Genomic DNA, 21,317 nt, shown 5'->3' with positions numbered 1-21,317 from the left:
TAAATGTGCAGTCTCTTCACCTTCCCCTGGAGTCCAATTGTGCAAATCCTAAAGTTGCAGCTTCTGCGGTTGATTAATAGAGCAGGAGAGGAGATCCACACACCCCCGCCCCCTGCTGCCTCTCTCCCCTCATCCACTCACCCACCCTTTCTGCTCTAAATTATGCTACGTTTCCTCTTTGCCACCCTCTGCAGGTTGCAAGCAAAGGCTGCTGGCCATCCTGGATTCTCAGGGACACACATACCCCTACCTGCATCCTGTGGCTGCGTGAGACCCCAAGCAAAGGCAGTGGTGTTCAAAAAACATTTGTATTTTGTTCCTTTTTGCTTCTTTTATTGGAAGAATCATTAGGGCTGGAAGGCAGGTGCACACTTGTGGCACTTGGGGTCTTTTATGAGAGACTTACAGTGCTCACGCTCTACATGGAATCAGCTCCCTCACTGCCAATTAGTTTCATTCTGTTTCAGGGTCACAGATCGTACCCCTAATCCTAGCCAGTTGTCTCACCAATGGGGCAAAAACGTATAGAGGGCCAACATAACCACTGCTTCTGGTGGAGAAAAACAACTCCAAGGGCATGTCCCACACAAAGCAGACCGTGGTTAGAGGCAGGCATAATTGCAGTCACTAAATTAGCAGGGATCTCTCAGCCAGGGGCTAATCTAAGCCAGACCTCATGTAATGTCAGGCCATGAGCACATCACAATTGCAATTAAAAAGAAAAGAGAAAAATCGCCCTCGCTTCCCAAATGTTTATTTTTTAACATGGCAGGTCCTTGGTAATGGTATGAGATATTAAGGCATCTGGAACAAGCAAGAAAAGTAATTTGGGTTAACCATCTTTGAAAGGCTAAAGGATTTTAAACGCATCTCCGGGGTCAAGGCCCTTTGCAGGCTCCGTTTCTCTGTCTGACATCAGCCATGTCTGTCCCAACTTGTCTGCTACCTGTTGGTTCTACCTAAGATCTTCCATCATGCATGGTCCTCCCGTGTCTTCTGCTTCATCTGGACCTCCTGTTGCCTTCCCTTAGGTGGTTAACAGAGCCCTCCAAGTCCCCCTAACAGGCCACAGACCTTGACCCCTCCAAGTTGGATCTCTTTTTCTCTTTTTAGGTCCTCCTAATGTCCATCAGGACCTGCGCTTCTAGACTAAGCCCTAACACAGAGCCATTAACACTCATTTTCATATAAAGGCAAGAATCGAGTTTGGAAACCCCAAACAAGTGTACTTTCTCAATGAGAAGGGTATTGAGGGAATTTTTTCTCCTGTGACGAACATGTACTACTTCTGCATTCAAAAAAATATATTTTTAGTTCAATTTCAAAATCCAATATACAAACATACCAAACTGCTTCTCTTGACTTTTTAAACTCTTTTAGCATCCCACAACCCTGGATTCACTAGTGCAATTTGTCTTTGAATTTGCCTCTTAGGTTCTTAAAAATCAAAGTGGATATCAGAGACTTGTTGTGTTTCTACAGGTCAAATCATATTACAATGTTGCCAGGAATTCATTTGTATGGGTGAATGGGAGGCCTATCTTTCACAGTTTTCTTTTTGTTAGGGACTACTGCCTTGATAAAACGTGGGCCTTTTCTTGGCTGGGGGCCTCGTAACCCCTCCGGCCATTTTACAATGAATTTTTAAAACCTCAGCCAAGCATTGGGCTCTATTGGAATTTCACCTTTTTAAATTTTGGAATAAGTAGTCTATCAGCAGGACCATGAACAACTTTTGATCATATACAGAAACCCATTGTAATAGGATTTTTTTCTGTGTTAATTTCATGATTTAATAAAGACACTTGGCACATAAATAAGACTCTCATAGACCAAGCATTTTTAACAATGAGAGGATTAAGATCAGCCTATCGGGGATATTAGGAAAAGTGTCGTTTCTAGCTTTAGTAAAACTCTTCCATCTGTTTAGAGGTAAATTCATTATTCCTAACTAAAAACCCTCCTGAAATAGATGTGGTGAAAAATGTTCTGCCCCTGTTATGAGACTTTCCAAACAAGCCTAAAATTGCTTAGAAACAAAAGGCAACAGGAAAAAGAAAGGACCATGTCTCCAGATAATGAGGTCCTGCCTTTGTGTTTTATCTGCAGAACAGCACAGTTTGAAAAGTCTGGATCCCATTTCATTTGAACTGAACATAAATGTAGTGCCTGGAATTCTCCCAAATGAATAAATTCTTTGCCGATAATTTTTAAGTGAAGAAAGATCAACAGGATAGGGGCATGAGGGAGGATTATAGGCTGCAGGGTGTGTGTGTGAGTGTGTGTGTGTGTGTGTGTGTGTGTGTGTGTTTGCACTGAGCAGGACAATTGGGACAATTCTGGACATAATTATTCTCTTCTTTCTTTTTCTTTTTCTTTCTTCCTTCCTTCCTTTCTTTCTTTTGATCTGCTACGCTGAATTCTGCATTTGTTGGAAAACCCCAGTAGATAGATTTATTTCCTGTAAAAGACCCTTGCTGACTATTCACTCCTGTTAATTCCTGCTCGGTTTCCCTCTACCTTCCTGAGGACAGCAACACGACCAACCTCCCTTCCTTCCATCGGCTTCTGATCTTCTTTCTCTGTTTCTGTAGGCTGGTGTCTCTCTCCTGGATGGTGGCCAAAATGACGCCAATTTATGGCGGTTAAGAATACACCATGGACCATTTCTCTCTTTAATTTTCCTCCATTTGGTGAGGTCTTGCTGAGCGCAGTCTGCAGCTTCTGTATTGAGGAAAGGGCAAAAAGCCATAGGATCATCTCATTCACTCTTAGGACCAAGGTCACCAAAGGAAGAACTGAATAATTTGTTTACATAAATCTTTCCACCGATCCTTGAAAAGTCCTGCAGTGAACACAATTTTCTTTCGGTGTTAATGTTCTCATGAAGCTTCTTTGTTGGAAAAATGAAGGGAGAAAGAAACAGCTGTTGAGTCTCCTCCTTCTTTGACCACTGGTAGAAAGGTAGAGAAAAAGAAAAAAAATTAACAAAGAGAGGACACACGTCCCTCCTCCTTCCTTCCCCTCTCCCCATCCACAGGCAAAATCTAATAAAGATGATTAAATTACATGTCTTTCCTCCCATTGAAATCCACTGCACACTATTCAAATATTAGAACTCAGGAAATAAGGCAGGACAAGGTCCCTCATGAAACCTTAGAAGGCAGCACAGGGGTCTGAGCTGGAGGTCTGCCTGGCTGGGCGGCTCTAATTAAGAAATCACCCTGCTGAGCAGAACTTAATCTAAATAAAATATAAAAAGGAATTCAGTGAAAACCATTACCTCCTCCCCACACACCTCACGTCCAGAACCTCCATCCCTCCGTCTGAGGGACTTTCCCTGCCAGGACTGGAGACTTCTCTTTTGCTCTGTGTGCCCCCGGCACCGTCAAATATAAAGAACCCCCTCCTGAAGAGGAAGCTGGGTCTTGTGCCTGCCTCTTGCTGCTTGGCCAGACTTTCCCAGGGCCACAGGCAGGTTTAGTCAATGTTGTTTTGGTTTGGAGGGGAATAGGAGATGGGTTTGATCAAGGATTGATTAAAGAGTGGGACATCTGGCCAACTTCTCCAGCGTTACTATAGCCAACTGCCAACCCACAGCCTCTCCGTAGGTGGCTGAGTTCTTCCTGCCTATCCATCAGCTGCTTTTGATGGAGTGGCCACTTGAGAGCAAAGACCAAGGCTGTTTAACTTGGTTTTTTGGTTGGTATCTTTGTGTTAGTGAGTCCTTTTAACTGCACTGAGTCAGCCTCAGACCTCTGCATTATCCCTCCAATAGGTGACACCTGGTTAGCCTTATTTCCATCTACACTCCATAGAAACCTATTTTGTATTCTCACCGTTGGCTCCTAAAAGTGGATGATTCTCTCTTACACATCTGTGGCTCTGCATGGGCTGCCCCCCATCATGTCTGCCCCAAACAGTGATTCCTCAATAGTCGAAAACCTGTTGTAAGAACCAGATCCTCTCCCTAGAGGGGAAGGAATGCACATATGCATATAAACACATGTTTGGAGAACAATTTCAGGGGCACCTTAGCCCCCTGAGGAGTCCATGGTCACCAATTTAAGGATCCTTGAGAGAGACTGTCCTTTCTCTCTTTTCACCCCTGACAGACACTCAAAGATTCTCTCCTTTGATCAAACTTGAGTTAGACTCTTCTGACTCTTCTTTCTGACCAGGCCCCAACCTTGAGCTCTGTCCTTGGATCATTCAGGCTAGTTTCAGCAGGAATCCTGCTGGATCAGTTTTGCAAAAATCTCCCACCCTTGATATCTGATCAAATTCCTCATCCTGTACCCTAGATATCTTATCACCATGGCTAGCTTTTAGCAAAAATCCTGTAGTGTTGCTTTGGCCAGAATCCTCCCAGTCTTGGTATGTCCTCCTACTAATTTTCCACCAAGGGACCCCCACCTTGCTCCTTGGCTGTAAACCTCTGTTGGCCCTTGTTGTATCCAGAGTTGGGTCCACTCTCTCTCTCTCGCTACAATATCTGCATTGCAGCAGTCTCTCTTGCTTAAAGTCTTCCTCAACCATCTCTAACAAGAGCCATGAGTAATTTCCTTTCTAAAACCTCCTATATCAGGAAAACCTTCACTTATCCTCAAGGAGACCTCCATGAAGCCTTTCATCACCAACCCGGAAGCAGTTATGAACAGAACCTGTGTGCTCACGGTGACCCTGGTATGTACGTCTAGAATATCATATATCACAACACAGTAATTATTTGTTTACGTGTCCATCTTTCTCTGGACTAGGAGTGGGCAAACTTCCTCTTCAAGGGCCAGACAGTAAATATTTTAGGCTTTGTGAATCATGTGGTCTCAACTCTGCAAAAGCAGTCTTACACAATATATCTATAAACAGGAGTGGTTTGTCCCAATAAAGCTTTATAGGCACTGCAATTTGAATTTCATACCATTTTCATGTACCACGGAATATTATTCTTCTGTTGTTTACTCTTTCAAACATTAAAAAAATGTATAAACCATTTTTATCTCATGAGCCACATAAAAACAGATGAGGGGGGAGGCAAATTTGACCCATGAGACATATTTTGCTGAACCCCTGTCTAGGCTACAGAGATGCCTTCAAAAGTAAACCTTATTCACTTATAACTATAGATCCCGCTATCTAGTCTCTCCAAGGTAATTTATCTTTGAGTTTCACTATCTACCACTAATTGATACAAAAATAAGTGAATAAGTAAACTACTAAATGAGCAAATGATTAGGAAAATTTCCTTGAGACAAATATTGAATTGAGTAACCATAAATGTTTCTTTTAGTACCCTGGTGAGGTTCCATGTTTCTTCATGATTAGGGACATAACACCGTAAGTGCTTAGCTACCAAGGCTCCAGTCACAAATTCTGAAAGTCTAGGATTATTCCACAAATCACTGGGGAGATGCCAAAACCTAGTGCAGTCCAGTGTAGTCAGAAAACACCTCCTTTTATTTTATTTTTCAAATTAATGTATCTATTTTAGAAAGAGAGAGAGAGCACACATGCATGAGTGGGGGTGGGGGGCGGAAAAGGGAGAGAGAATCTCAAGCAGACTCCCTGCTGAGCACAGAGCCCCACATGGGGCTTGATCTTACAACCCTGAGATCATGACCTGAGCCAAAATCAAAAGCTGGACGCTTAACCGACTGAGCCACCCACGTGCCCCAGAAAATACTGCCTTTTAGAGATAAGATTCCTTCCACCACTCCCTGCGTTAACAGGATCACAGCTTCTTTGAGCCTCTCTTGAGCAATCTCTTAACCTTTCTGTAGTAGGCAGCTTCTGGCATAGCTTCCAGTGATCACCCTGCTGGTATTCAGACCTCAGTGTAATCCTCTCTTTTTGAGTGTGGGCTAAAGCTAACGACTCACTTCTAATCAACTGAATACACAAAAAGGATGGGCTGTCGTTTCTAAAATTATTTTCCATAAGATGCTAACTTTGTTTTTTGTTTTTGTTTTTGTTTTTTTGTCTATTGCCTTCTCTGCTTGCATACTTTGGTGGCAAGCTGCTGTGTTGGAGAGGCCTATGTGGCATGGAACTAAGGGTGGCCTTCAGCCCACAGCTGGTGAGAAATTCAGACCCATAAGGACACATCAAGGAGCTGAATACCTTCCAACAACTCCATGGGTGAGCTAAGAAATGAATCTTCCTGGGACACCTGAGTGGCTTAGCAGTTCAGCACCTGCCTTCTGCCCAGGGCGTGATCCTGAGGTCCCTGCATGGAGCCTACTTCTCCCTCTGCCTATGTCTCTGCCTCTCTCTCTCTGTGTCTCTCATGAATAAATAAATAAAATCTTAAAAAAAAAGAAATGAATCTTTCCATAGTTGAGGCCTCAGATAGGACCACAGACCCTAAACCAATACTTTTCATTCTTACAAGAAAACTTGAAGCCAAGGATCCAGCTAAGCCATATCCATATCCATGATTTACAGGAATTGTGCAATGATAAGTTTGTGTTATCTCAAGCCACTAAGTTTTGGGGTAATTTATTAGGCAGTAAGAGAGATAACTCATACATCTACCTCTATGATAATGGGATGTATTATTTATTCCTTTTCCCCACCAAAATGCTAAGCTCCCCAGGGCGGGGGTCAGTTACATCATACACATCTTGGCCCATAATACAAACTTACCAAATGTTTGCTAAATTGCCTTATATTTTGGGTTTCATGGAATTCAGTCGATTTAAACAACCATAGTAATTTTGAAATATATAACAGCAATAGGACAAAGCAGAGTGCTGGTTATGGCAGAAACTTTTTGAAAATCACGAGGGGAAAAATATTTGGATTTGTACCCTTTTGTTACCAGGTTATGGCTTAAAGACTATCAGGGGGTTTTAATTCATTTTCAAAAAAGCGTTCAAAGTGGGTGCCTCCTAACTACACAAAAGAGATCTTTGCCCTCATTGACCTGGCCATACAACCTGTCCATTGGACAATTCCCTTGTTCCACATTTTCATGGCCAGTGAGAAATACTATGAAGTGAAAGGAAAAGATGGAACTAGAGAGAACTGAGAAAAAGGTGGAAAAGTGGAAAAGAGGAAAGAAAAATGAGCAGAGAGAAGAGAAATGGTCAGAACACCCAAGCCAGAGGCAGAGAACCTATTCAAAAGAAAAAGTCAAATTTTCTTGTCTCTAGTCATAATAAATATCTTGACAAGGAGCTTGGCATTTATCAAAAAGGAAAAAAAAAAAAAGGAAAGCAGAAGTTGTCTTCCAAAGGACCCAACACTCTCAGAATTCCATGACCTAATCCTGTGTGGTTGTAGCAGCAAGACAGCCTCTCTTGTCTAAGTGTTGTGGCACCGGGGCCTCTGTTTCCTCAACAGCACATGCCATGCCACTATCAGACTTAGGAGTAGAGCACTAGGGATGTGGGGGGACAGTCTGGATACCATGGCTGGAAATGCATTTTTAAAATCACTGCAGATTCTTATTCTCTATCTTACTGGTTGCTTATCATAGCAGTAAAGTCAACTTTTCATGACTTTCGTAGACATTATATAATATGTTCTTCCCCTTGCTCCTATCTCCAGCTGTTAGCCAGTCTCATCCCAGAATGGGATGGGGTTGGGTCAACTAGAGCGGTAAAACTTTCATGCTGGCATGTGAGGGAGCCAATTCCCAGCCACTGAACAAACCTAAATTTTCTGCAGTTATCACAGGACCAATAGATCTCAAAAAAGAAACCTGAAAACGTTCAAAGGCCGAAACAAGTTGAGCTACTTTAAGCCCAAATGTTCTTGTCTATAAAGCAGGGACAATAAGAGGGTTCACAGGGTTACTCTGAAAATCAAAATATGTAAAAACCTCAGTCTGCTGCAAGGTTACTGAGCTCTTGGCATTTTGGGTGAGAAAATTCTTTGTTGTGGGGCCTTCTCCTCTGCATTGTAGAATGTCTAGCAGCATCCAAGCCTCTACTGGCTACATGACAGTAGTCCCCACCACATGCCACCCCCCCTCTATCACAACAGTCAAATCACCCCTGGTTGAGAACTGCTATGCTAGTGCTTGGCATATAGTGATTGTTCCAGAAATATTAGATGCTATTTTTATTATCATTAAAATTATTACCAACCACAGCATCAGCTGGCAAGGGTAACAACAGCTCCTCTCTCTCATTGTATCCTTGAAATAGTTGCTGTTTTTCTTCCCCCTTCGAAAGAAAGAGCTGAGAAGAGGTAGAGCCATTAAGTTGGTAACAATCCAGTAGGAAACCTACCATCAATCTCCTATGAAGTCTTTTTTCCTGGAAGGAAAAAGGGCCACCATCTTGTGCTCCAACTAGGCAGATTCTTTAGCCTGACAGTTTGTGAGTCACTGCAGATTCTTTCACTGGCATAAATACGCCAACTGTAGGCACTACTGGTACAGTTGACTCTTGAAACAGCTCTTGGAAGTTTCCAAAAGTACCATAAGAAAGAGAGGAAAGAGATGTTCAAAGAGAACTGTCCAACAGAAGTTACTCCCTTTGCTGTTTCTTGTGGTTTTGTGCTTGTTTGGATTCACAAGTGTGTGTGTGTGTGTGTGTGTGTGTGTGTGTGTGTGTGTGTTTGCCCAAATTGTTCTTGCAAATTCTAACAGTTTGCTTTAGCTGTTTTGATACCACGCTGTTTTGAAGGTACAAATGTTTATCATGGCATGTCTTGTGTTAAGTGTACAAACTGAGAGGTGAGTGTTGGTGACTGGATGGAGAGTAGTATTCCTCAAAGTTTTAACCAAATAGATGTTAATAGCACAGGAAAGTTGCAAAAAGATTTCTGGGGGTCTGGGAGTGGCCAGCTGAAAAAATGGAAATATGTTCCACCTCTTATATTTATGTTTAAAATTCATGCACCCTTTACTTTCTATGCTAATTTTTTTCATTTGTTTCCAGGTAAAATTTGTAGACGGACTCTCAGTCTTGGGCCTTTATTTTCCGGCAGCTTTTCCTATTCCCTTTTATAAAGCACGCACAGTGAAGTGCAAATGTAAGAACATGGTCTTGGAATCAGATGAGCTTACCCTCAAATTTGTTTTAATAATTGTAATTAAAAAAAAATCCTCAACCTCGCAAGTTGGATGTAAGATCTGAGTAGATCCTACATCCATTTCTTCCTCATTATTCTTCCCCTTCCTTACCACAGAGCTTCGCTTTCTGTCTTAAGTGAATCTTCCCCCCACCCCGTTCCCACCACCCACCTCCATGCTGACTTCCTCACCTCCCTCAACATTCTGACCAGACAGTTCCCCTTCCCAGAGCTCTGTCTATCCATCTTTCAACTTCTTCAAAAACTGTCTTGAATCTACACCACCCATGAGGGTTTCCAGGTTGAATTACATTCACAACAGCCACTCATCTTGCACGTGTAGCATGCCTCGACAGTTGAAGACCTCAACACAGAGAAATCCTTCTTGAAAATATTTATTTCAACATCAACTTTACTTTCCTCTTATTTTGAATTTTTATTATTTATTATTTAATTTATTTGCGAGAGAGAGAACAGGAGCAGAGGGAGGGGCAGAGGGAGAGGGAGAAGCAGATTTCCTGCTGAGCAGGGAGCCCAACATGGGGCTCAATCCCAGGACCCCTGGCCCATGGCCTGAGCCAAAGGCTGATGCCTAACTGACTGAGCCACCCAGATGCCCCAATTTTTATGATATTTTTAAATCTAAGAGTGATTAGGAAAAGGGTGACATCTGTCTGCATCTAATGAGTATGCTTGCATTTTCCAAATAACAAATTCCTTGGCAAATAGTAGACTCCATATTCATGTTTTACAACAAAAATATAAACAAGAGCTATTTACAGTCTCTCTTAGAACCCTAATTATAAGCAACTTGAGGACAAGAAACTTATCCATTTTCCACTTATGGTTGAACTCAGAGGTTTGGACATTTAAGACCTTCAAAAAATTTATGTTGAATGTAGCTAATAATAAATGCATTATACGTTTCTAGTTCATTTCTATGAGATTTAGTTGACCTAAATGTTTTGGCAAAAGCACTTATTTATGATGCTTTGTCAGTATTGTGCTTGTACAACCTGTGTGTCAACTCGTAGTTATTGGTTCATCCTAGGCACACTGAGTCCCCTTTGTTCACACTTGACCTCAACCACATTCTTCAGTGCACCAAGCAGAGGGCTTTGCCCATAGTAGGTAATTTAGAGATGTTATGGAATGAATGTCATATGTTGCATCATACAAAGAACAGAAGCAAAAGAGTTTGGGGAAAAAGTAATCAGTAAAAATATATAAGAGCCATCTTGCCCCCAAAACATGCATAAGGTTAGATTAAATGTTCATAGAAGGAGGGGAAACCATCTGATCAGGAGCGGTGGGTGAGTTTGGCTGTGCAAATACCGCTGCCTGGTTGCACTTCCCAGGGTGCTGGGTTGATGTCTTCTGGAGTAAGAACTAGAGCGTGATGTCTTTTCCAGGTACTTGTGCTTCATTGACTCCTGGCTCCAGGCAGAGGGCAGGTCAGCCTATTATGAGGAGACTGTGCTTGCTGGGTTGTCAAGCACTGAATGAAAAATCATAACTGTGTTAATAACGAGGGTGGCCACAGGCCAATGCCTCTGGACTTTTCACTTATAGATGCTATCAGAATTTTCAAAATGAAGACCAGTGGACAGTCATCCAAATTGGAAGTGATAACAACAACTGAGGGCACAGTATGCTGGTTGATAGAAGAAATAGTGGAACTGAGATCCCAGTGGGGACCTAGTAATTGTTAGAACCTGAATTTGTGACTTTGTCTAGACTTAGATACTGAGAGCTTTGAGTACTTTGCCACTGCTCACTTCCAACTAGGAAATTAGAAAGCAACACGTAGAGCTTATATAAATGCTGGGCATTACCTTTATAAGGAACAACAGGTCACATGGAGCATTGTTTCATAGACCCCCACCCCCCCGGACCTATTTTAATAGCCTCAAGTAATTATCTTGTGATATCTTGAAGTCCATTATGAGTCGGCTAAAAACAACACTTAATAGTCTCCCTCTTTTGACCAGTTAAGTATACACGTGATCCCCTACTCTCTAGAACCCATCCAGGTACAACATGAAGACGATAGTGTTTCAGTGAGGCATTTGATACACCCTTTGATACAGTCATGAGACTGTATCACCTGCATCTTAATAAAACTCAGTTACGAATATGTGATAAATGACTGAAAAAATCTTCAAATGAATCTCTCAATCCAGGCATGACCAATTTTTTCCAGGAAGAGGGAAGCCGCAATTAGATGGAAAAAAAGCTCAAGGAAAAAAATCCTCCCATTATTGAGACTTAGTCTAACAGGAGCTACAGCACAGGAGGTAGTCCAGGCTGACCTTGTCTGTGGCTGAGTCAAGACACTCAGCCTGGCATCCATAAAGTGGGTCCCATGGCACCTACCGTACGGTGTTGTTGTAAAGGTCAAATGACATAATGTATGCAAAATGACTCATCAAGTGCCTGGTATACAGTAAACATATAACAAATACTTGACCCATGGGAAAATCCAACATCCGATCACACTCTCAACTTAAGACCCACATTTGGACTCAATTTCCACTATTGGCTCTGATAAAAAACTGCTAACCAAGAAGGCCAAACCTGCAGAAAGCCAATGGAACTTTCCAGCAAAGCCAACCTACCGCTCAGGGAAGATGATGAACTAAGTCTTTACCGCGCGAGTCTAAGCAATGCGGGGCATGCTCCCCATAGGACTTTTAACCAACTGTGATTTGCCTCCTGCATTTTTCCACTACCCAAGTTGTTTCCTTCCCTTATAATAACTGTCCACTTGGTAGCTTGTGGCCAGTGGGCTAAGAAACAGAAGGCGGTTGGTGTCAGCCTCTTGAGCTGCCAAGTGCAGATATTTTTCTCAGGTTTCTGGGTGGGTTTTTAAGCCAACAGCCTTGAAAGGGAAGCAGAGCCAGCATGCCACAGGCATCTGGGACACAAGGCCTACACAGTATTTTTGAAAAATCAGTATCGCTCACTGACGATAAAGGGGCATTCACTGTGGGCAAAGCCACTCCACAGGAGTGGGTGGAGTTGGGGCTACCAGGCAGGCCTCGGACTGAGTTAGCAGCCAATTTTCTTTTTCCACCATCTCTAGGGTTGAGTAGGTGCCAATACAGCTAAAAGCTTTTGGAGACACCCATAGGCACAGATAGTGAGCCCCCCATTCCCCCCCAACTCCCGTCTTTTCCATGGAACTTAGCAGTAGCTACCAGGGGCGTCATCACAGAGCATTAATTTTTTCCCTTGCCTGGTTTCCCACATTCTGTGACCACCTCAGAGTGTGCCAGGGAAAATACTGAGAGCCTAGGTAAACGAAGGGGAACCCAACATTCACCAGTCTGGCCTTAAAATAGCCAGCGGAACGCCCCCATCCCAGAGAGTACACAGGCAGTGACTGTTCGCTCGTGTGCTCAGAGCACCCGCCCACCCCACCCCACCAGCCACCCCGATTCCCGTGAAAGCCTATCTCAGAGAGAGGATGAAGAAGTAGCCAGATTGCTTGGCTGTCTCGTTCCCTTCAGGCCCCGTGACTTGGGTGAATACTAATGAGCACACAGTGACCTGATGCAAACCAGTGCACCCACTGGGCAGGGTGGAGACCTGGGTGGAACAGACGTCTGGGGTGGTGTAGGGTTGGGCAGAGCAACCAGGGAGAGCCAAGAGGAAGAGTGCTCCTGGAGGAAAGTGGAGGCCTTGGGAGCTGCAGGACACACCCCGGGGCTGCTGGCCAGCCTGGGACATAGCTCCACAACTTGCCACCGTGTCACAAGGCTGTGTACTCTGGATGGAGCACCTATGGTGGGGAGGGGCCCACCAAGAAGGGGTATAGAGTAAGAAAGGGAGAAGATACCATGGGGGGAGGATAAGGGAGCGTGTACAGCAGACGCAGCAGAAGCATCAGCTTTCTAATGTTTTCTAGATGCTCTCCGTGCAGTTGCCAGCTTGAGCAGAATGTCCGGTTAAGTTTGAGTTTTAGATAAACAACAAGTAATTTTTAGTATAAATATGTTCCATGTAATGTTTGAGACATAATTATACTAAAAAATATTTGGTGTTTATTTGGAATTCAAGTGTAACTGGGCGTTCAGTATTTTATTGGCAACTCTAGCGCCCCCTCAACTAGAATGAAAACCGCCAAGGGCAGAGATCGTTTCTGCCATAACCTCTCTGCAAAACCTAACGTGGTCCGCTCCACGGGCTGCTTTGCTATGTAATGTTGTCCAGAAAAGCACACGCTGCCTTGGTACTTTCTGCCCATCAGACTGACCTGACTTCACCTATTATTAGCCATGTGATCTTGGGCAAGTAACTTCAGCACTTTCCCCTATGTTCTCATTTGCGAAATGGGAAAAATGGTAGTTGCCTGCCTTAGAGGGTTGTTGCAAGGGAATAATACAGGTAAAACCTTTTGTGTGTGCTGGCCTCTTAGAAAGGACTCCATACATGTTAGCCATTATTATTGGATACTCAATAAATAAGGAAATGTGATAGAAAAAAAATTTTCTGGGTGTTAGAGACCCACCTGAGCTGAGCATTGGGCTTCTTCAACCAGCTTTGTGAGGCTTCAGAGAGACTTTACCTTTCTGGATTCCTTTTCCTGAAGGTTCCAAGACTCTTTCAAATTCTAAAATCCCATAATTTAAATAGATTGAATGGGTGAGAACAGATGAAATAAGAGCCATGTCAATAGAAATGTTTAAGGGGGTTAGAGAGTAGAAGCATGATGGGGGATGTTTCACTGGCCACATGAAAAGTCTGTCCCCAAATGCAAGACTGACCTTCCCAAGGCTCTAACCATAGGAGTCTGGGTTTCAGAGACTGAGGCAAAAGACAACTTGTGCAAGAGCAGAGTATTCCTGCCTCAATTCAGATTTACACCATAAGGATACTAGTATGAGGCCAAGTGGGAGAGCCTTCCCAATCGGCAGCCAACCCAGTAATATTAAGTAAATTCATGTTAGCCCAGTGCCAACACATCAGAGAAACCACGGCCCCTACCATCCACAATACCTCTGTGGCCCAGAGTTAGTTTTCAGTGATTTGCAACATTTCCAGATAATTTCAAATCTTATTAGCGACCTTTATAGCTATTTCTCACCACCTCTGGGAAATCATCCCTTAGTTTCAAAGAAAATATTTCTCAAAAAAAAAAAAAAAAGAAAGAAAAGAAAATATTTCTCCCTCTTATTAATTCTGAAGAGAGACCAATGATAGGAAGATATCTTCACACCAATGGTTTCCTTCCACCCGATTCTTTCCTGAAGAAGATGGAGGAGAAAAGAGTTTATTGGCAGCACTACTAACAACATGGACTCACAGCATGTTAGATTCAAGAGCCTTTGGAGAATGAGATAAAGAGAAAATATAATAACCTGTCCTAGAATATTCCAATACATCTGGGAGGCATAATCTTTGTTCAATATAGCAACGACTTCAGAGTCTGAGCATGGCAACATACAGGTGCAAAATATATAAGGCTGAGGGAGTGCGTTTGTGCTGAAACGAAAAAGAATGAGCCAAATGGACATAACCAAGTTGTTAGCTTTCATCGGGTATATGGTTAGTTGGGGAAGAAGATGAGAGTCTTCAAAGAATAAAGAATGTTCTATGCAAAGATAGGAGGCTTTCCAGAGCATGCCAGGAAATTGCCATGAGTAGGAGCCTAGTTAAGGAATAAAGCTGGAGACACAATGAAGTCTTCGGCATGTGGGCTGGGCTCTAGACTCATTAAATTAGCTCACAGGCCATGTTGCACCTAGATAATTGGATCACCCATAGTTTTTTCCCTATTGCACTATGAATGAAGGAGCTCTGCCGAAGCATTGAATGGTCCACCAGTTTAAGAACATTTCCTCTACCAACTTGAAATTTCATCCATGGAATCATTTTGATGGGACGTTGCTGAGGGCACAGAAACTCCTCCACTGTCTATGGAAGGCAGCATGGCAAAGCTCGAGAAGTTGCAAATCACATCCTCTTCAAGTAGTAACTCAACTTTGGGGAACGTATCCTGAAGATACACTTGAACATGTACCCAAGTTTTTGTTTCAGGATTGTTTACAAGACCAAAACATTTGAAGCAACCTCAGTGCCCTTCACAAGGAGACTAGTTAAATCAGTCATGGTATCAATACATCCACAGAATAAATGCAAAATTAATAACCTATATGGAATTTCTCTAAATATCAAACATGGAGCCATATCTAAAACGCATTGTTTAAAAAAAAAGGAAAGGCAAGGCACAGTGAAGCCTGTAAAGTATGCTGTCATATTTGATAAAAATTAAAGGGGCCTCAAGGAGGTAGAACATAATTTCCCTCCCCCATTGAGTGTGGGATGCATAACCCCCCCACACACAACCCATTGACTTTCTTTCAAAGAATACAGTATGGAAGGAGGAGAAGCAACTTTACAGCAGAGATGCCTGGCAAACACTACCTTACTCAGTAGATCAAGGGTCACATCACTAGCGATAAGTTACTTGAACGTCATGTACCCATGATACAATGAAAATGCACGTCGCCTCTTAGGTCATCATCCGCCAAACACACAAGCCCTGGCTAAACATGAGGAAAACATCAGTCTGACTCAAATTGAGGGGCATCCTCCAAAATACTTGAGCAGCCCTCCCCCCGCCAAAAAAAATGTCAAGATCATCAAAGCAAAGGAAGTCTGAGAAACTGTCACAAATAGAAGAGGCCAAGGAGACGTGACAATGGAATTTAAGGTAGTGTCCTGGATGAGATCCTGGAGCAGGCAAGCGACATGGGAGTGAAACTAGTAAAATCTGATAAACTCCGAAATGTAGTTAATGATAATGTTCTTACCTGTGACAAATGTACATAGTAAAATAAGATGTTAACAAGAGAGGGACTGGCTGATGGTACAGATCGGAACTCAGTAGTATCTCTGCAACTTTTCTTTGAATTTAAAACTTTTCTAACATGTAATATTCATTAAACACTTCACAAAGGTAGAGGTAATATATTTGCTCCCATGTGCACAAAACATGTGTGGACAAAAACAGGCCATAAACTGACAATTTCAATTGGATTGAATCTCCAGTAACTCAGGAACTGAGAGATTTCACTATATGCACACATATACTTTGACTTAGAAGTCATGCCAACCTGCTGCCTCTTTTAAGATTATAAAATTTATATCTTTACAAAAATAAAACAGAATTTTTCATCCAAGTTAAGTTTGTTTCTAAAAGATAGATGCCTTCATTTTAAAATTCTCTTTTTTGGATAATGCAGTAATCCAGTAGCCCCCAAACAATTTATGAACATGGATTATTTCTCATGGTGGTAAGTTGCATGGCCCCAAAGTACAAGGCTCCAAGGAGAATGATTCTGAGGACACAGGGGTTTTGAGGAAAACGAGAACCTTGGGTAATGGTCTAAATACAGGGTTATTGCCTAAGAAGATCCTGGGCACCCTACTGACAAAAGGAAGATCCTGGGCACTCTCACATGACACCAGAGAGATGGTGAGCAAAGGAGAGATCAGACGCCCATGGGGACATCCATGTCACTTTGTGCCACAAAGACGGATTTTGCTGACAGACAACATCTATGAGTGTTATCCTATATATTGGCAAATTGAATTTAAATAAAATTTAAAAAAAAAGAAAGAAAGAAAAGAAAAAGAAAGGAGAGAAAAGAAGAAAGAAAGAAAGAAAGAAGAAAGAAAGAAAGAAAGAAAGAAAGAAAGAAAGAAAGAAAGAAAGAAAGAAAGAAAGAGAAAGAAAGAAAGAAAAGAACATATATGAGATTAGCTCTCCCCCTGCTTCCCAATTGACTGCATCCTACATCCTCTCAGTTCCGGAATAAGCCTTTCTCTGCCTTTTGATTCTTACTCAAGAAAAATATTCTAAAAGGGGGAGGGGGTGGCCTCTGAGGGACACTCTAGGCCATTCAAGAGCTGACTCTGCAGTCATTCATTCTGTCCTATGCCTTTGCTCTTCGGTTTCAGCCACCACCTGGCAAAAACCAATGGGAGGAGACAGTGAAGTGAATTCAGATTTGACCCCATGAGAGAAAGCCAGGCTCTTCGGGTCAAGCCTGAAACCCGTCAGGATGAACAGGTCACTGAGCCACCTGGGGGCAAGGTGCCAGAAGACCTCCCAGCCGGAGAGGCAGGGAAACGGTTAATAACTCAAGGTGACACATTAAACCAGCAGATCTGGGGCTGAAATTTGGCTGATCTTGAAGTCAAGCAGAACTGTCGGAACCTGGGGAGGCGCTGTCACTTTTACTGTACTTTTCCACACGTATTTTTATTTATTAATTTATTTTAATTTGGAAATGTTCATGGGGAGCTGGAACACGCAGGCTGGAGAACTCCCCAGGGTCTGAGAGGGACAAATCTGTGTCTCTGCTTGGATCTCCATCCAGTTCAGACCAGCAGCTCCCAAGGGCATCAGCCACCAGTGGCGGTTCGGTGGCCTCCCGTGGCCAGTCCCAGCCCTCGGCCCCCACCGCCCGTCCCATGGACACATGCTAACCTCCTCTTCTTTTCACTGCCCTCTGGTGCCAGCGTGCAAGCTCCTGCCAAGTTACACGAACAGTGTGCTCCATCCACCAGCCATCGCAGGCTCCTTGTTACAAAACCCAGGAGTCGCTTAACAGGGAGCAGATGGAGAGAGACGCAGGATACCCCCAAAGTGGGCAGGAGGGGAACCCCGGGCTGAGAGGCAGAGTGGAATTAAAATGCTCTGCCCTCACCCCAGTTGATATGCTGGCGAGGACTCTGCTTTCCCAACGCCTCGCATGTGAGCAACCAACTCGTGGAAATTCACTAAACAGAAATGGCAGGCTGGGGTGTTGGAGGTGATCCTGTGCTCCCTTCTGGGGGGGGGCGCAGGAAATTAGCACCCACGGTGATGGATGTGCTGCAAAGTCAGCCTGCCCTCTGGATCCTACCACCCTTGAGATTCTTGCTCTGACCTTCTGGGCCTACGTATCTACCAAGTCCTTGCTTTCTCAATTATGGGAGAATTCTCATCACAACTGAACATTGAAACAACATTTTCTGCATCAGAGGACACGTCCCCATCCTGGACCAATGCAGGAGATGAGTTTCACTCCTCAGAGAGCTGACAACCTGACTTTAACATTGCAGATGGACGCATTGGCCACCCCCACCCCTTACACGCACATGTGTGCGCACACGCACGGTTCATTCTGGGGGGATGTCTCCACTTAACACCTCCACTCTGAGTTTGAGTTAAATATCATCTGTTCTAAAGACAACAGAACAGTTTCAGCTGTGTGAAAAATGAGTAGGATGCAGCGTACACAGGCACGGAAATGCACACACACACACCCCTCCTCGCTTCTTTCCCTACCAGCAAGAATTGCACCTTGCTTCTGAGGTCCCCAAAGGGCACCGGATCTGATAATCCCCAAATAGCTACTGCTCAATTGGCTCAGCTAAAGTTTCCCTGCAATGTGGCCCAAGCAGTCGTGCTTGGGTCTCGGGCTCCTTCATGACAGCTTGGGGCTAATGCTGTGGGTCATCCATGGCAGATCTTATGCACGCAGTGGAAGTTCCCTGACCTATTCCATGGAATAGTCCAGAAACACAAGTCCCCCATTGTTCCCTGACTTGGGGATGGAGGGAAGGGGGAACATGCACACACACAAAACCTCCCTCTAAAAGATTAGTGCAATTATTAGCCAACAGTAATGGCTATAAGCCAATCTGTTCTCAAATCCTCCCAAGCACCAAGTCACCTCAGAGCCTCTTAAAGCCCCAAACACAAGACTGTGTGTTCTCCTGCATTTTGCCGCGTTGTTCTTGAAGGCTGCTGGGCCATTGCTTAATGCTGCCCTTACCCACAAGGCTAATAAGCAGAGAAAGAAACAGTGAATAATGCACATGTCTGAGCCCTGGGTCCCCATGCCCCCATAAGTCTGTGAAGGCAGATGTCCAGGGCCAGACATCATTGGCAACGGCTTCACCCAACATTGTGCTTATTAGAACACAGCTGTAGATTGTGACTTGCGGTTAGTGTTCTTTGTAGAACTCTCCAGAATGATGTGCTCTCTCCCTCTTTCACCTTATGTGAATAACAATATTTGACCCCTGTACCATATCCTGCTGGCCGCTCTAGTCTCCCACCTGGAGTAATGAGTATATATTGGGAAAGGAAATTAAATTCTGTTTGAGGACTTGGTGTACACGTACTTACACTGCATACATATTTTAAACTCTCATCTGAGAGAAAGGGAGCTCTTGTGCTAGCCCATATTGACATCTATATGATATATAGCAATAAAATCCATAATATGTCTTTTTTTTCCTTTTTTAAATATTTTATTTATTTGTTCATGAGAGACACAGAGAGAGAGGGAGAGACATAAGCAGAGGGAGAAGCAGGATCCGTGTGGGGAGCCCGATTCAGGACTCGATCCTAGGACGCCAAGACCACGACCTGAGCTGAAGGCAGACGCTCAACCACTGAGCCACCTGGGTGCCCCAAATCCATAATATATCTTGAATAAATATGGATAATGATGAGAGCTATACAAAGAAGAAAATTCTAAGGACAGGAAGGTTGGTGACATATTTACCTAACACCAAAGCAATTGAGGGATTGCATTTAAGTTACAGATACGGTAAATGAGACACCAAGAAAAGAATATGTTGGCTGAGTTCAAAGACAGCTGGTCCAATGACTCTGAATATTCTACTCAAGAGAGTACTTATGTGTGTAAATAAATACAGAGGTGAACACTCATCGCCGGCCGCCCAGACACTATCCAATCATTCCTTTATTCTTCAAGAGATTACTGAACCCCTGCTATGTTCCAGGCACCGGTGAAGGCCAGGCATTTTGTGGGGTTCTCTTAGAGCAGCCTTATTCAAAGCCCTGTTGCATCCCGAGAAACCAGTGCCATTTGGAAAACACAGGTACAGACAAAAAAGTCTCAACGCTGAGCAAACAAAGAGGAAATTTTCTATGTGATGACAAATTGGGAAAGCTTTCAAGCATCTATTATTCATTATAGAGCAGACCAAGACATGTTAAACTTTGGGCATGTCTATGAAATACATAAAAGAGGTATTACATATAACCCCGTTCCTACGAATTAACACCACGTCTTTGCCCCAGAACGCTCTCGGGGAAAAAAAACTCTGTTGAAAGATCTAGAGCCTGAGTCTAAATAACCAAGTTACAACGACTCAATATTTTCCCCAATGACTATTTCATAGTTCTGTACACACACCTAAATGGAACCAGCACTACACCAGTGTTTGTATACAACTTCCATAGTGTATGTTTTCACGCATACATGAACACACACACACACACACACACACACACAGAAGCAGCGTCTTTCTTATCTGGGAGGTTTCAGGTTTTCATTAAATTCCAGAAATCCTCCCTTTGTAATAATTGGAAGATAAGCCCCGCTGAATCATTTTCAAAGCTGAGTCCCAAAATGGGGACTAAAAATAAATAGTAATATATAATAATAATAAAATATAATAAAAAGTAAATAAAATTAATAATAACAATAAGTGGGCCGTTTGGGAAGTATCCAAAATCCTGAGCCAAAGGGCACCTGGGTGGCTTAGTTGGTTAAGCATCTGCCTTCGGCTCAGGTCATGATCCCAGGGTCCTGGGATTGAGCCCGGCATCAGTCTCCCTGCTCAGTGGGGAGCCTCTTCTCCTTCTCAGTCTGCTCCTCCCTCTGTGTTCTTTCTCTCTATATAGCAAATAATGAATAAAATTCTTTAAAATAAATAAAACCTTTAAAAAAATCCTGAGCCTAAACATATTGTATAACCTGACTAATCTTATAAGCTGCATATACTGAACCACTCTTTGGCATTACTCACTAATGAGAAGATCGAAGCGAGTGCATAGATGTTAGGATGATTTTCCCTTTAGGATGCATAGATCTAAGTCCCTGATGTAATCACGCTGTCTGTATGCACTACAGGCATTTTCGTGGCTTCGTAAAGCAGGCCTTTGAAGGATGCACGTCACAGTCAGTTGTGCTCGTCCGCACACCAACACACGCACGCACCACTTCAATCTCATATTCCTGTCTCTGCAAAATTGAAATAGTTTCATTTGGGTCGATTACGAGGTTATATTCTCAGTAATGGTGCTTGTGATCCAGGAAAAGAAGAACAGATAGCAGCGCAAAGAATAGCAGAGCCCCCAAACCCTGGGGTACCCCCTTTCACCTTCAGTGACTCGTCTGCTCAGGGGCCCAGCCTATAGGAGCCCAGCTCACCAGCACCTGCGTGTGGATGAACTTTCTAGAAGGAGCTCTGGGTAC

The 21,317-nt window shown here is 43.3% G+C and overlaps 1 long non-coding RNA gene across 1 annotated transcript; it reads right to left on the bottom strand.

Annotated features, from left to right (window-relative positions):
* Nucleotides 1-737: 737 nt before the first annotated feature.
* On the bottom strand, nt 738-21,063 carry LOC112672731 (uncharacterized). Its single transcript, XR_007412831.1, has 2 exons — nt 20,869-21,063; nt 738-2,953 (listed from the first exon to the last, which is right to left on the bottom strand). It is a non-coding gene; the product is annotated as an uncharacterized LOC112672731 (long non-coding RNA).
* Between the last annotated feature and the right edge of the window lie 254 nt (nt 21,064-21,317).

This window comes from Canis lupus, chromosome 9 (assembly GCF_003254725.2).
Source record: "Canis lupus dingo isolate Sandy chromosome 9, ASM325472v2, whole genome shotgun sequence".
NCBI classification, from domain to species: domain Eukaryota; kingdom Metazoa; phylum Chordata; class Mammalia; order Carnivora; family Canidae; genus Canis; species Canis lupus.
This window is presented reverse-complemented; position numbering and strand designations above follow the sequence as displayed.